General features: G+C 42.6%; 1 pseudogene; it reads right to left on the bottom strand.

Annotated features, from left to right (window-relative positions):
* Positions 1-402: 402 nt before the first annotated feature.
* LOC129668713 (60S ribosomal protein L12-like) lies at positions 403-12,564 on the bottom strand (annotated as a pseudogene).
* Positions 12,565-13,084: the final 520 nt, after the last annotated feature.

Raw genomic sequence — 13,084 nt, forward strand, 5'->3', positions numbered from 1 at the left:
ACAGAGTTAATAAAATGTAACTGATAAGAAAAAAATTAAATTAAATTAAAAAAAGAGAGCAGAGTAGGCAGTATCTTTAAGGTGATATATAGGTGTGGGTCTGGGCCTTAGAGTACTTACAATGTGGTTATTTGGAGGAGGTCATCTTTGGTTGGCACCCTATAGAAAGCCTGGGGCAAGTGAGTATAAGGTAACTTATAAGGAAAGAGTGGACTAATTAAGGAAACGTGCAAGATTTGCAAACACGCCCTGCAGGTGTGGCTTGTCAGCCGGTCTTTGCCCCATCCCTGCTTAGTTTCTCCAGAAGAGGTGTCGGGATTGGAGAGTCAAGTTAAACAGATAAGAATCTTCTTTCTTATTCTCAGAAGGCCTTTTTACTGAAATATTTTCTCTTGTTGCTTCTTATCTAGCTGGGCATTCCCCTGAACCACTATAGATGTCATCCATGATGTCATGAGGTTGCTGGCTGTCCACATTGCAGCCCACAGACTGTGATATCCAGGAGTTCTGTAACAATGTCAGAGAGTTCTCTGGCCAAAGATCGGTGTCTTATCTGCTGGGTAATGTTGACATTCTTATCAAAAGTGATATTTCCATTATGTCTAATGTTCTTCTACTACTTTCTGTTTTTTAGGTGGCTGCTTTGGGGTTCTGATGATGAGGGCAGAGGCAGAGACCACCACCTCAATCTGGGCATGTCTCTGCTAGATGGTCAGTTTTACTCTAATCCTCTGACCGTTCCACAGGTTGCCTTGGCAATGTCATCACCAACTTTTTTTTTTTGAGACAGACCCAGAGGACCAATCTTGAGGGCCAAGGCAGGTGTGGTGCCAACCTCGCCCCCAGTGTACTTCAGATACATGACTTTGATCTCTTTGAGATTGAACATGGACAACAAGGTGCCAGACAAACCCAGATTTGGGACAACAGGAGAAATTTGCACTGTAGCCTCCTGAGAGCCCAAAGCCAAAAATCCAAATAAAGATGTTCTAAGTGACAGGAGAGATGAGCAAGAAGTAGATGAGGATTTTGCAAGAGTGACAGCTCATGGCATCAAAGATGGTGAGGAGATACAAGAAATAATGAATGATGGAAACAGATCATATGGCCAGGGAACCAGGGTCCTACACAATGTTTTGAGTGGGTGTGTCAGGGGAACTGATCTGGGGAGACAGAGGAAGGGGTGTGAGGCTGGATGTTTTTGGCAATCATCAGGCTAGGATTTAACCACAGGAAGGGGTATGTGAGGGGAGATGGATCAGATAACAGATACTGAGGTTACTGATATCTGATGATGGCAGAAGGGGGAAGGAGGAAGCTGATAAGCCTGGAGCTCAGGGAAGAAGTCACTGCAGTTAAGGTATCACGTGTGTGTCCATCTGATGAGCAGGGCACTTTTAAAAGGTTCTATTTTTATTTATGTGTGTGCATGTGTACACATGCGTACATGTGTTGGTGCGTACAGGCACCACAGAGGCTAGCAGAGGGTGTCAGATCCCCCTGGAGCTGGAGCTACAGCCAGTTGAGCTGCTTGCTGTGAGTGCTGGGAACCAAACTCAGGTCCTGAGGAAGAACAGTTCTCTCTCCAAACTGCTGCGCCATGGGTCCAGCCCCATGCAGTATACTCTTTACAACACCACGTGATTTCATCCCATATGTGGAATCTAAAGGATGAACTCAGAGCAAAGCAGTAATAAGGAGAAGTATTGTGACAGGATCCAGAATGGATGGGGAATGGATAGATGATGTTGACCAAAGGACTCAACATTTAATATGTTGAAGAAAACCATTCTGAGACATGATGATTATAGCTAATGGTGATGTGTTATATTCTGGAAAATTGCTGACAGATTTTAATTATGCTTACTGCAAAAATATAAATTACATAAGATTAATCTGTTAGCTTGCTTCAGCCATTCCATCATATTTCAAAACTTTATAATATAGACCATATATAATGTTTTATCAGTTAGAATTGATTAATTGCTACTGTTTTGGGACAGGGTCTCACTATATAGCCCTGCATAGCTTGGAAATAACTGGACAATCTGGACTCTAATTTACAGAGATCCACCTGCCTCTGCCTCTTAAGTGCTAGGATTCAAGGTGTGTGCCAACATGCCTAGGTAATTAATTAATTAATTAATTAATTAACTAATTAATTAATTAGTAAAATACTTTTGAGGCAGTAAATTTCTGTGTTTAGGCCAGAAATGAAAATAACAATTTTTTTGTTTAGTAGTGTGGTAGCTGGAGGAAGCTGCATTGGGCTAGGAAGACCCTCACGCCACCCTAATACCAAGAAGTGTATGGATAGAAAAGAAAAACCAGCTTCTAGCAGAGGCATCTGGGAGAGGAGAACCAGACATTAGCACCACAGTGGACAGGCCATTTAAAGATGTGTCTGAGAGCTCTTGTTCATGCCAGACTTGGGTCCACAGAGCAGATGTTAGATAAGGTGGGGCAATCAGGGTTCCAAATGGTCCAGCTGAAGAGGAGCCTAAGAGATCCTTCATGCCAGGAGGCATGATACTCTGCTGTCTGGTGCCCTTGTGGTTGTCCCTCAGGAGGAAGGTGAATAGCTTAGTTTACAACTTCAGTCTACTGGAGGATGGCTTGGTGGAATCTTAGAGTCCTTTTGATTTGTGTTTCTCTGATGGCTAAGGACATTGAGCATTTCTTTAAGTGCTTCTCAGCCATTTGAGATTCTTCTGTTGTGAATTCTTGGTTTAGCTCTGCACCCTGTTTTTAACTGGATTATTTGATTTGTTGATATTTAATTTCTTAAGTTATTTGTGTATTTTGGCTATTAGCCCTCTTTCTGAGGCAGGGTTGGTGAAGATCTTTTCCCAGTCTGTAGGCTGCCGTTTTGTTCTATTGACAGTGTTCTTTGACTTATAGAAGCTTCTCAGTTTCATAGGATCCCATATATTAATCGTTGATCTCCGAACCTGTGCTGTTGCTGTTCTGTTCAGGAAGTTGTATCCTAACTTGACTGTCCTCTGGGAGGCTCCAGCCAGCAGTGGATCAAGACAGAAGCTGGGACTTGTGCCCAAGCAAGGGATGTTTTGGAGAAAAGATGGAAAGACTTGGAGGGGGTAGAAACCTCACAAGAAGACCAACAGAGACAGCTAACCCAGTCCCATGGGGGCTTACAGACACTGAGACATCAGCTAAGGAGCACGCATGGTCTGGACCTAGGACCCTGCACACATGTGGCTGATGGGCAGCTTGGTCTTCATATGGGTCACCTGAGGAGTAGAAGAGGGTGCTGTTTCTAACATAGACTTGATTGCCTGCTTTTAGATCACCTCCATCTGGCAGCACTGACTTGCCTGGCCTCAGGGAATGAGGATATGCTCAGTCCTGATGTGACTTGGTGTGTTAGTGAGGGTTGATATTGGAGGGTCCCCTTTTCTGGAGAGAAGGGGAGAGGAGAAGGTGGACAGAGGGGAAGTGGGGGGCTGGGAGGAGAAGATGGAGGGGACACCCTTGGGATGTAATGTAAATAAACTGAAAAAAACTAAAACAAGAAAAAACTAAAGGGTGGTTTGTTAAGCATCTGCTGAACTGCAGTAGCAGTGGGAGGTGAGTGAGGGAAAGATGGATGGAGCAGAAGCTGAGAGTCATCTGCAGGGACACAGATTTTATGTATATGGGTGTTTTGCTCTGCATTTAAGTGTGTGTGTGTGTGTGTGTGTGTGTGTGTGTGTGTGATGTGTAGAGTCTAGAAGAGGACATTGGGTCTCCTTGAACTACAGATTGTTGTAGTCACCATGTAGATGCTAAGAGCTGAACCCACACCCTCTAAAAAAAGCAGCCACTTCACTGCTGAGCTATCTCTCTAGCTTCAAGGTTCCCTCACTCTTAATTCCAAGGACCACATTTCCCATTTTTCTCTTCTTCCACAGCACCTAGCCTTGTACTGCTCAGTAAATACTGGTTGGGTAAGGAAATTATTTGCATGTCATACCAAGGACTATATGCAATAGTGACTATGATAGATGGCTAAATATGGGGTGATGGTGACCACTGAATTGGAGCTGCAGACACCTGGCCTCAAGTCCATGCCTGGATGTATGCTAGCTGTGTAACAGGCATGGTATTTAGCTATGTCCATCACTGTAAAGTGAAGAGAACTATTGTCACTGCCTTGCAGAGATTTTAAGCATCAAACCCAGTGGGAGGCTGAGCGTGTGTTCAGTGCCTGATACTGTATCCTCCCAAGAGTCCATGACTCAGAGACGAAGTCATGTCCAGTTTGCACTCAGTGCTCACCATGAACCTTAGTGCTACATCTTCTCAACATACTGTGATACAGGAACTAAGTCATCTCCACTTCACAGATGTGAGGCCACCAAGGCTCCACCTCCTACCAAGAGGTGGCTGACCATGTCCCTTCTCCCTGGCTAGTCTCCCCCTGAAAGAAGACTCCCTCAGGTTGGCAACTTCTTTATTATTATTATTATTATTATTATTATTATTATTTACAGTTTATTCATTTTGTATCCCTGCTGTAGCTCCCTCCCTCATCTCCTCTCCGACCCACCCTTCCTCCCCCAACCCCCACATCCTTCCCCTAATCCACTGATAGGGGAGGTCCTCCTCCCCTACTATCTGACCACCAGAAAACTTTTAATGAGCCCTCAATGCTCGCTCATCTTCACCTCTTACTTTCATACCACCAGCATTCATACAAGCTAGCACTCATGGATGGCTGTCTCATGGAAACCAATGCTGCTAAGTGCATTGTCACTTCTGATGGCATACTAGCCCATGCCCATCTTCCACCGAATTTGTCATCCTGGAACCATAAGCTTAGGGCAATATTCTAGTCTAGTTTCTCTCTGTCGCTGTGATAAAAACCCTGTGACCCAATGTGAGGGAAGGATTTGCTCCATCTTACAGGTTACAGTCAATCACTGAGGGAAGTCAGAGCAGGAACATGAGCAGGGATTGAGAGAGGAACCCCTGCAGCTGGCTGGCTTGTTCTCAGGTCCATTCTCAGCCGGCTTTCTTGTAGAACCCAGGCTCACCTGTAGAGGGATTGCACTGTTCACAGTGGGATGGACCGTCCTGCATTAATTAGCAACCAAGGAAATTGCCTGCTGACACACTCACAGGCCAAAGTCAATCTGGGTAACCTTCCAGCTGGGACTCTGTTCTCAGGTGACTCTTAAGCTGTGTTAGTAAAAAACCAACCAGAAAAAAAACACTATACACACCAAAGTCATAATGCCTATTGTTAATGCTTGAGGCTTAAAGAAAAAAATCTCTTCATTATTCTATTATTTCTTGCACGTGTGTGTATGAGTGTGTGCATGCATGTGTGTGGGTCCATAGGCATGTGTGTGCACGCACATACAGGAGAAGGCCTCACCTGTTGTTCTCTAGGGACTACTGATCTTGATTTTTTTGAGATAGGGTCTTTCGTGGGCTTGGGGCTTGACTATCTGGCTAGTCTGTGTGCCTAAAGAACACTTGGGCTCCTCTTGTTTCTGCCCTCTCAGTGCTGGGGTTATAGGTGTGCACTGCCACCCCTGGCTCTTTAATGGTGCCAGGGAAAGAGCTCACTTCTTCATGCTCAGGAGGCCATGAGCATGCCTGAGCCATCTCCCCAGCCAAACCCGTACCAGTTCTTGTTAGGGTACCATGTGGATATAGGACGCCTCACATCTATACTTTGTGCTGATTGCTGGTTATGTCCAATGCGTCTTTGAACGAAAGATTAACATAGTGCCCAAGTGGCTACATATAGAACTGAATGGGATGGAATGCATTCATTATCTAATTATGTAATTTCAGATTTTAATTTCCTGGGTCTCACCTTTAAGCTATCATAGCAGATGTCTGAACTCAATTTTGTAAGTCTCTTTTGACTATAAAATTCCCCAAACTTCTGGAATGTGGGGAGATGGCCCAGATGAGCCCAGATGTATTCCTAATTAACTCACTTATCCCTCACAATGAGCCTAGGTGGTGAATAATATCATCCTCATTTGTGGATGAAGAAACTAGGGGTTGCAGCAGCTAAGCAGCCATCCTGATGTCACACAGTTATGAAGGGGAAGAATGGAGAGGCAACCGGTGTCCCCCAAAACCAGTGCACACATTCCTCCTCCATTGCTATCTCTCCCCAAACCTCTGCCTTAGCAGTAATGGAAGATACATATTTTTGTTTTATTGGATTTCTTTTTCTGCCTCTTCACTAAACGGACTGTCTCAGGCTTAACCATGTCAGAGAAAAATCCCAAGGCTATTAGATCAGAAATCTGTCTCCAGCAGCTCTTCCTTGGTAGGCCCACGTTTGGCTGACTTTAATTCGTCATTCATTAAGCCTGGAGGAATGGAAGGAGAGACATCTTTGACTTTGCAGGAGCCAGAAGAGCAAAGTTATTGCCCATCCTCAGTGTAAGGCTTTGCTTGGGTTTGAGAGTCTGGCAAAGGTTCAGAGCTTTGCATTTTCTGTGAAGCTATTGCCCGTTCCTGTCAGGAGATCAGTAAATTTTGAAAAAGATTCCAGAACGGATGGGTGAGTCACAGACGCCAGGACTCCATAGAGTCTTGCTTGCACAATGCAGTGTCCAGATAAAACCCTGTGTTCTCTGTGTTGTGTGGACACTTGCCATCAACCCTGTAGGACTGGGTGTGGAATGCTGATGGACAGGAGCACAGGAAGTTGTAAAGAGGACATTTAGAGGTGTCTTCAGAGGGTTTCCTGAGGTAGGTGTGACTTCTTTCACGTGACAAGCAAATGCTGCTGAGACAAAGGTTCAACTACTTGCTCTCTTAAGGTACACAAGGGAGACCATGGTACCTCCCTCTCTGACCTTCACTTGAGTTTTCTTACAGGTCTTACAGGTCAGAGGCTGTAGTGAAATGAGATACTGTCACTCAAATGAAGTTGGCACATAGCAAACCCATCATACATGTAGGATGTGTGAGTGCATGTGTGTACATGTTCATTTGTGTGAGCGTGAGTATAGGTGTGTGCATACATATTCATATCTATGTCTGTACATGTGGAGTCTGGGGTCCACACTGGGTAACTTCCTAGATTGCTCTCTAGCTCACTGTTTATAGACAGGGACTCTCACAGAACCAGAAGCTCCCTGACTCAGCTAAACTAGTCATTGAACCCCAGTGGTCCTCCTTCCTGAATATACCTCCTTAGCACTTGGATTACTGACATATGTGTGGCTTAAACAAGCAAACAAACAAACAAACATGGTGCAGTGGTTTATACGAGAACAGGCCACATAGGTTCATGTTTGAATGTGTGGTTCCCAGTTGGTGGAACTGTTGGGGAAGGACTGGAAGGTGTGGCCTTGTCAGAGAAGGTATGTCTCTAGGGGTAGCCTTTCAGGTTTCAAAAGTTATCTCCGACTTGTGGCTGTTGCCTTAACATGTAAACTCTCAGCTCCTGCTCCAGCACCGTGCTTTCCTGCCTGCTGCCATGCTGTCCCTTTGGTTTTCCTGAGGACTAACCCCAGGAAACTGTAAGCAAGCTCCCAATTAAATGATTTCTTTTATAAGTTGCTTTGGTTATGGTGTCTCTTCACTGCAACAAAAAAGTAACTAAGACACATGACTTCTGGGTATTGAACTTGGATCTTTGTGTTTATATGACTCTGTTCCTTCTCCTCTGTTATTACTGGTTTTATAAATAATAATGTTCTCAAAATTCCTCCAATGCTATCAATTGGCAGGAGAGTTTTGGAAAACCACTAAGCCCTTTTATTACTTATTTAAAAAAACATTTTATTATTGTGTGTGTATGTGTGTGTGTGTTTGTGTATGCATGCATGCACATGAGTGCAGTGGCACCAGGGCCCATAAAAGGGTGTGTTATCTCTAGGAGCTGGATCAACAGGTGGCTGTGAGCCACCTGACATGGGTGCTGAGAACCAAACTCTGGTTATCTGGAAGAATAGCAAATGCTCTTAACTATTGAACCATCTCTCCAGCCCCTAAACACTTTAAAAATAAATTGTATAAGAAGGTTCTCTCCCAAGAATTAATGTTTTCATTTATCAAGAGATGCTCTGTGAAATGACAAGATCATTATGTCCAAAGCTCAGGCTTCTTTGTAAGGAAAAATCTAAGGGGACTGTATTTATTTGCATGGCAACAATTCAGTTCCTGGTGATTGTCAACATTCAGGTGTTGAGGATATGCTGTGATGATAACCATTGGTCCTGTAAAGTCACTAGCTTCCTTCCTTCCTTCCTTCTTTCCTTCCTTCCTTCCTTCCTTCCTTCCTTCCTTCCTTCCTTCCTTCCTTCCTTCCTCTCTTCCTTTGTTTTTAAGGGAACTTTATCAACTAAATGAACTTATTGCTGTTCTTTAATGGACTGGACTATAAATTTTACATTGAGACCTAAATTAGCTTCTTCTCAAACAAAAAGAAATTTCTGTGCTCAATAAATTTTAAACCTTGTTCAAAAGCAAAAAAAAAAAAAAAAAAAAAAAGAAAAAATTTCAATCATTCTGTACCTCATAGAGATCTGTGAGAGAAGATAGAAACAAAAACTATGTAAACAGTGCAAGTTCATCACAGTGCTCTAAGGGGGTTTGTCTGCATTTATAAGTGCCTGCGTGCTCACACACCATCCCTGGGAAGCGAGAAGATGCTGGATCCCCTGTTGGAGCTGGAGTTACAAGGGGTTGTGAATGGTCTAATGTGGGTGCTGAGAACTGAGCTCACATCCTTTGGAAGAGCAGCACGTGCTCTTAACCATTAAGCCATTTCTCCACAATATATATCCTCTACAGAGACAGTAATTAATGAATCTATCGAATTCTTTTTTTTTTTAATATGACAAGCAGTGTGCTTTGTCCTTTGGATTTACCCCTTCACTTGACTCCTATGATTTCACAATAAGGTAGCTAATATTCCAGCTCCTTCTTAGGTGAAGAAAGTTTGGACAGAGAAGGTGACAATTTAATCAGTGTTAGCCAAGTGACAATGCCAGACTGTTTGTCTCCAGAGGCTCGCTTTCCTGCCACAGTAAATATGGAGCAGAAGACCATGGACCTTGGAGACAGAACACCAAGGGGTTAGAGTCCCGACTCTGCCACTTACTGGCTACATGACCTTGGCCACACTACATATTCAGTGTTGCTCTGTTGCAGACTACTTGGCTGGTAGACAACTCTATATTGATTGGGAATGATGCCAATGGAGTCACTGCATGGCACCGCATAAAGAGCCCTGTATTCACTCATCAGCGAGGACAGAGGTGTGCTGGTAAATGTGAACAAAGGGCCCTGGAGTTCGGAGATGGAGGACTCTTCCAGATTTAGACATAGCATCCACTGATTTTTGTAACATACATGCTACCTCTGTAGTGAGATCTAACTTAATGTCCAGTTGTAATGAGAGACATGGACACCAACTTACAAATGATGGAAGCTTGCTTCATCTACCACTGAATGACTTCACACTCTACACCCAGTGTATGCTTTAGCTTCCAGAGAGCATCTGCAATCAGGCAAGTCATCGGATGTTCATAATGTAGTAGACTAATGTGCACACAACAATATTCATCACTGTTCAACATGTAAAAACATGGACAAAACTTAGTGACCTGCAGTGACGGGGCCTGGAGTTATAACAGCATAGTGGAATAGGACTCACACTCTTCACCACTCTTCAGAGTGCTGCCAGCTTTGAATCAATGTGTAAAACTCTCTGTTGTTGTGATCACATACTGTCCTGATCATATTCACCAGGTAGGACATTGCATTGAATGGACTTCTAAAATAAGAACAGACAGATACATGTATAACAGACTTGACATGTATATGTCAAGTCAATGCCAAAGAGAAACTCAACTTTATGCTAAAAATTACAAATACAAATATAAATATATGCAATATATTTATATATATATATATATATATATATATATATATATATATATATATATAGAGAGAGAGAGAGAGAGAGAGAGAGAGAGAGAGAGAGAGAGAGAGAAGCTCAGTTTTGGTAGCAAAGAATTATTTGAAATATAACAAGCATTTCTTTATGGGTGGCATAATATTAAAGAATTTAAGTTTATTGTTGTGTTTGTAAGTACATGCTAAGTTTTTCCTTAATTAAAAATTTAGATGTATATGTGTGTTTCTCTGTTGGTGTGTGCATGTGACCTCAGAGGTCTAAACAGGATATTAGATTTTTCTGGATCTGGAATTATAGGTGGCAGTAAGCTCCTTGATGTGGGTGCTGGAGACCAAACAAGGGTCCTCCAAGTGGGCACTACATGCTCTTAACTGCCAGTTCCCTAGCTTCAGAAGGTTCCATTTCATCGTTTAAAATTATTATTTAAATTTAAAACAAAGCAAACCTATATAAATACCTGTTTTCTTGTTTCCCTAGGAGAAAAGTTATTTCTGCTGAGGTGGTTTAAAACCCAAATGTTGAGTCTATTCTTCATTAGCTTTGTTAATAACTCGACATGGAGCCTGGATTTGATTTAGAGTACTTTTTATCCTTTCACAAACTGCATGGCTGAAAAACAGAATAAAGAGAAATGAAAGCAGGAAAAAGAAAAGAAAATATACATAGTTACTTAATATCCTTTTGGCATCTTTTACTTTTATTATGTTTTTTTTTTAAATTATGTTTAAAGCATGTCCTCATGCTGTCATAGACAGCTTCAATTTTTTCTGATCTGACAATCTCTGTCTTTCTGCTGGGTTGTTTACAGCATTTACATCTAGTACAATTATTAATATGTTCAGGTTCACTTGACTGTGTGTTTCCTATTTTTCCCATTTGTTATTTTCTTGTTTACAGTTATTCATTAACTTTGGGGGAGTGGGGCATGTGTTACAGCATGTGTGTGGTGGTCAGAGAACAACTTTGGGAGTTAATTCTTTCCCTCTACTATGTGGACCTCTGGTTTTGATCAGCCTTGCTGGCAAGTACCTTCACCCACAGAACCACCTGATCAGTCTCTGTTCTTTTCTTTCTTGCCTTTCAGACTGACTGCATGGTTTAATGATTCTGTTGTTTCCATTGTTAACTAATCAGCCATTGTTCCTTACTCTCACCTTTAGTGGTTGCTCTAGCATTTACAAAATGCATTTTTACCCTACTAAGGTTTCCTTTGTACATCATTGTACTTGGCAACAGAGGTCTCGTGTTCATTTACTTTTGGAACACAGGCAGCATAAAGCAAATAGGTATATGCATCAAGTGAAATTAGTGAATAAGACATGGCAAAAATACAGCCAACAAGTCATTAGCTGGGATGGATTACTTTTCATTGTGGAAATATCTGCACCTGTCTCTGCATCAATTCTCAGCACATTTTATTATAATTAATTTTTAAAATTAATTTTTCTCCTTCCTTTTCCTCCACTGACTTAGAGAAATCCCCCACACAACAAGAAAAGCATGTGCTTCAGAACAAGGCCACAGCAGGTAGTCTAAGCTACTACTTTTAGTAGTATGGCTTTAGAATTTGCAAGCCTCGGTTTCCCCCTCTGTAAAAGGAGGGTATTACCATCTACATCTCAGGAATTTTAAGATGCCAAATTGTGTCATGTATGTAAACTCTCTGGCAACAGAGAGTTCATGCCTAGTGGCTGACAATAGCTTTTGTCTGTCTTTAATAACGTTTAGGTAGCTTCCTTCTGTCAAATCTATCTTGGATGTCCTAGAGGGAAAGCCTCATGGTTAGGAGCATGCACAGCTCTTGCACAGAACCTTAGTTTGGTTCTCAGCACTCACAATGGGCCCCTCAAAACTGCCTATATGTGACCTATCATCCTCTAATGACCTCCATGGGCCCCTGCAACCATCTGCACAAGCACACATACATAAAACTAAAAATAAAATTTTAAATGATTTATGGTGGTGGTAAAACAAATTTTTATTTTTTTCCCCACCTGTCTTTCCCCTGTGGTGGCTTTCTTTATCAGAACAAAACAACCACGGTAACAGCAACGAGCAACAACAATAAAAAGGAGTCAGGATTTCCATCTTGTCTTCTGGCAATACAATATGAGATGTATTTCATAGGTTGTTGAATCTCAGTTTCCTCAATGAAACAAAGATAGCTTTGCTAACTTTGTTAAAACTTTCAAAGAGTACCTGAGAGGATAGTAAAACTCATATTTCAAAATGGTTCTAAACAACAGTATGATCATTATTCAAACATGTGTGTGTATGTATGTGTGTGTATGTGTGTGTTCTCATGCGGTGTACATATCTATGTGCAGATGCACATACACTCAGAGGCCGGAGGTCAACCTTGGGTACTGTTTTTCGAGACGCTCTTCACCTTGTCTTCTGAGTCAGGGTCTCTGGCTTAGGACTCACTGGTTCAGCTGGGCTGGCTTGCCATCAAGGCCTGTAGGCCTTCCTCTCCGTGCCTCTCTAGCACTAGGATTCCAGGCACCTGTCACCACGCTTGGCTTCTTAATCGGCTTCTGTGGACTAATCTTAGGTCCTCGTGCCTGAATGGCAATGGCTTTCCTGATGGAGTCATCTTCCCAGCCCCAAATATAAGTTAAACAAGAATGGTGATGGTAAACTCTGGAGTTTGTCGTCATGGATTTATCCAAAAGTCCTGTAGGCTCTCTCCTCAGGGACTTTGCAGGGTAGTGGAAGGAAATGGGTGAAAATGGATGGGACTATACGTGTCAACAGCACATTGTATGTTATTGTCTCATATAGGACTCAAACAGAGTGTACTAAGCTGAAAGAAAGAGCCTCGTGGATTGAAGGATTCAAAAATGCTACCTGTGTTATAGACAAACACTAGGGTTTTGCAGACACATTCGAGCTGAGACTTGTGAGTAAAGATGAAGGATGGGGAGGTGGAAGAGACGGATGACAGTAGCAGTCAGCAGCAAGACACATGATGACAATAGGAACGTCGGGGGCACGCCAGAGGAAAAGAGCCTCTGAAGCACCGGAGGCTGCCCGTATTTGTGCCAACAAATACATGGAAAGAGTTGTGCCAAGGAAGGCTTTCATATTCGAGTGAGGCTCCACCCTTTCCATGTCATCTGAATCAACAGGATGTTGTCCTGTCCTGGTGCGGACAGGCTGCAGACAGGTACATGTGGT

This window comes from Psammomys obesus, unplaced genomic scaffold (genome assembly GCF_907164565.1).
Source record: "Psammomys obesus unplaced genomic scaffold, mPsaObe1.curated_primary_1811, whole genome shotgun sequence".
NCBI classification, from domain to species: Eukaryota; Metazoa; Chordata; class Mammalia; order Rodentia; family Muridae; genus Psammomys; species Psammomys obesus.